Genomic DNA, 4,577 nt, shown 5'->3' on the forward strand with positions numbered 1-4,577 from the left:
CCCTCCGTTGTTCATCGGTAGTCATTATGGACCGGGGACATGAGGGGAATTTCCTAGGGCTGGAATTCTGGCCGCCAGATATTTCGACTCGAAACACGGAGGCTCGACTAGTTGGGGTTGCCTAATGTGCATACCACGCACGCCACCAGAAGGACACGAGCCCGATTTTTTTTAGGATCAACACGAGCCAAGGTCTGGCTGGTACGCCATTGGGTCCTACCATTTGAGAATACGAAAGGAACCTTTTAAATTGCCGAATGAACCAATGTGTATTACAATGCCCATATTTTCCTTGCAAATACTAATCTCAATGTGGGAATTGATTTATGACGAGTTGTTGAATTAGAGTGAGTTTGTGATATAGTGATCTCAACGTGGATTTCACATTTCATGGTATCCCTTTTAAGTTTTTCAATGCAAATTAAAATTTAAAAGATGAACAATATGGAGGTGAGAAAACTTTGTATGTATCAAGCATATGACCACACACACACACACACACACACACAGAGACACGAACACTACAACAATCCAATAAGTATAGTGCATCTATTTTTCCAAACCATGCATGTATGACACGAATTCAAAAATACTCTTTCTGTTCCTAAATATTAATCTTTTAGAGATTTCAACAAGTGACTACATACAGAGCAAAATGAGTGAATTTACACTCTAAAATATGTCTATATACATCCGTATGTGCCAGTCCATTTGAAATCTCTAAAAATACTAATATTTAGGAATGAGGGGAGTAAAATGTAATACATGCATGGTCCTCAATTTAATATTTAAAATGAACAAGAAACTAAAATATGAATATTAAGTCTAGCACTACAGTACATGCAAATGTTGTGTTTAGGCGGAGCTATGGTTGCCGGGGGTCAACCGCTCGACCTTAGATAAAATTGTGAAGCTCTGTTTAGGGTTGTTTAGAATATATTTGTCCCCACCCTCCCAACGACCGATTGGTTGTGCACCCCCCACCCCTCCTCCCCGGGAGAATATCATGTGCCCCCATACCTTAGATGCTATATGCCGATATGAGTTGCTTGGAGCTTGTAGATCTAGGATATAGCAGCTCATATAATGTCTTACTATTTTTATAGGAAACCTTGATGAGTTTGAGAATTGCACATAGTTTGTACAAAAACTACTCAGATGCCCTCGGATCCCATATCCAATGACCTCGAAGCTCGTATCATCGTAGCATCTAAGATGAAGGAGGACATCATATTCTCCTGTATGTAAGAATATCATGTGCTACCACACCTTAGATGCTTTGGTGATACAAGCTCTCCAGGGCCATTGGATTTGTAACCCAACACCTCCTCGGTGGTTTGAATGGTTTTTTGCAGAAAAGCCCCCAAAGTGTTCAGCCACTTCTTGCAAGCACAAAGACTGCTCATATGCCATTGGATCTCAGATCAAACGACCTCGAAGCTCATATCGTCATAGCATCGAAGCTGCGAGAGTAGCTTATGTTTTCTCGCACGGGAGAATATGAGGTTCTCCCGCACCGTAAATTCTATGGTGATACGAGTTCACGGAGATCTAACAGCGCACAGTAGGAGGTTTGAATGTTTTTGCAATATACGGCTGAGAGAGTTTGGGAATTGCGCAGAAACTACAAGTACTATCACTAGTAGAAAAACACCTAATAGTCCCGGTTCGTAAGGGCCTTTAGTCCCGGTTCATGAACCGGGACTAATGGGTCGTTACTAATACCTCCACCCATTAGTCCCGGTTCAAACACGAACCGGGACCAATGTGCCTCCGCGTGGCCCTGTGCGCCGAGCCCAGTCAGGGGGCCTTTGGTCCCGGTTGGTGGCACCAACCGGGAACAAAAGTCCATGTTTTTTTAGAAAAGTGGCTGCTTTAGGGGTTTTGGGGGTTATTTTTAGGTTGTTATTAGCTAGCTAATAGAGAGAAGTGTCCTCTCTTATATCTTCGTCCTTGGTTTACCAACGCTGCTGCTATATATGTTCATTTCACCCGCTGATATAATAACTCATGCATGCTCGCATCATACATCATCATATATAATAACAAGTCCTACTAATCATGCATCATCATACAACTTCTACTCGTTATTAATAATAAGTCATACGATCATCATCCTCATAGTCATCGAACCCAACCCTACATAATTGTTCTTAGCACATGATCATCAGTATCAGGTAGGACATGACCTAAACACCCTTAAGGTAAAATATCATAAAAAAATATAGACCCTGACTCTCCATTATGAAGAATGGTGATCATCTTGTCTCCAATTCTTGCCCTTCGCTGATTGTTGCTTCCAAGAAGCTCCTTACGACTGTCCATACATTTTTCCATTCTTTGATTGTCATGTCTCCACTTCTTTTAGAAACCCGGTATGGACAGTTCAGATTCGTAGGAAGACCTGGTTGTATATTCAAAACATGAAGGCTACCGTGTGTATACATCAAATGAGGCACACAATCATTCGGGATTATCTGTTGAAAAACATAGTAATAACTTCTTAGTTAGCAATGATGTACTAGTTTTAGACGTGTGCAAAAAGATGCATGGATGTCGTAATAGTAAAAAATCTTACCAGGGTATGTCCATGGTAGTTACCATAGTTCAACACGTGCACTAGTGGCACGTATTGACCATAATGTTGAGGAGTTTGATTGTAGATATTGTATTTCTCAAGATCAGTACAAAATGCGACCAGATGATTTTTCTCCTGATAAGTTAATTCGGAGCCTTCGGTGTAGTAGGTTCTGTCTACCATCTTCCGCATATTCTTTGAAGAATTAAAATAAGCTGTCAATGGAAATAAGTTGTCAACTATTTTGAAATAAACAATATAAATTACTTAATAGCTATGTTAAGCTCACATGGGGGAAGAATTGGAGGTGTATCCACAAGGACGAAAATCGAAGGTCTCTCTTACGCGATTGTAGGATCACCAAGATCCATGGTGACAAGCATACCCTCATCAACACCATACATCTTGCAAAGTGCTTCCCAGTTTTTGCAACCAAAATGGATTACACTCTGAGAATTGTACAACTTTACTTGAAAATCCACACCATGATGGGTACTTAGGATAATTTTTTTTGTTTCCATACTTTCATGGTCTTCAAAACCCATCCTCTCCAAGACATAGAGTCTTGCAAAGCATGGGATAAGCTAGTCGAATTGGAAAAGATGAAAAATACACGTTAAAATAGTTGAAGTCGTGCTTAATTATGAAAAAACTATTGTCGTCGTTGTGTACCGTATGAACATCGAAGGTCTCCTCGAGCTTAATGCTGAAGCGCCGATCTTCGTCCAGCTCAATGAAACTGTCGCACATAACTCGGTCGTCGTGGCACCAGTCGCACTCCCCCGGGCGGTTTTCATCGTCCGAGTATGACATTTCCGTCCTAAGTTCATAATTCAAATATTAAATATATGTACTAAAAAACCTAAATTAGATCATTATTATTAACCATGGGTTGACTATCGGTGATGGTATGTAGCTCCTCCTTTCATTCCCGAGTGCATTATTACAACAAATTGTCTAGCACACGGGAATAAAGGAGAAGCTACCCCCACGACGGCGTGGATGATGGAGGGGGCTCCTAGATTTATGCATAGAGTGCTCTTCAATTTTAGCATTCAAAGTAGGAGTACTTTTCCAATATGAGCATTCAATAAGCAAAACCAAATCATAAAATAAAGTAGTATTCAAATTAGCATGCATTCAATTATAACCAAAAGTACATCATCTCTTGTGTCCGTACATCGTCGAATACTATCATACATATAGCATCACTAATTAATATAGCTAGAACCGTAGCACCCGACGGGTATCGTCGCGGGCGGTGGACACCGAAAGATAAGGAATGATCACAGGATCATATCTCCAGTGAGATCCCTGAAGAACCTGCCAGGTATTGTCGAACCTGCCCTCCAACGCAACCATGTAGCGACGGACGTGCTCGTCCTCCTCGCTGACACGGTGACGTACTACCTCCGCGGTGTCCGGAAGCCTCAGCACCGTCACTGGCCCACGCGACCGCCACCAAACAAGGATCGGGTCAACAACGGGCTGCCTCCTCACCAACCTACGTCCCCCAGAAGGTAGCACCTCCCAATACCAGCCCGACGGAGCCCAGTCCCGAACATGGCCCTGATCAAGCAGGCCTCCACCGCCGAGTCGACGACGATGAGGATGCGGGATAGGCATCGCCGACGTCGATGCGGGAAATACGTACTTCTATATGTAGTTAAATAAAGTAGTTTTATTAATTAAATCAACTATCTAGTTCAACTACTAAGCACTTACTATAAATAAATAAAGTAGTACTTACTAAAAACAAAGTAGCACTTACTATAAATGAATAAAGTAGCACTTACTATAAATAAATAAAGTAGCACTTACTACAAACTACTTCTATATATAGTTAAATAAAGTAGTTTTATTAATTAAATCAACTATCTAGTTCAACTACTAAGCACTTACTATAAATAAATAAAGTAGTACTTACTAAAAACAAAGTAGTACTTACTAAAAACAAAGTAGCACTTACTATAAATAAATAAAGTAGCACTTACTACAA

This window comes from Triticum dicoccoides, chromosome 6B (genome assembly GCF_002162155.2).
Source record: "Triticum dicoccoides isolate Atlit2015 ecotype Zavitan chromosome 6B, WEW_v2.0, whole genome shotgun sequence".
Classification (NCBI taxonomy): Eukaryota; Viridiplantae; Streptophyta; class Magnoliopsida; order Poales; family Poaceae; genus Triticum; species Triticum dicoccoides.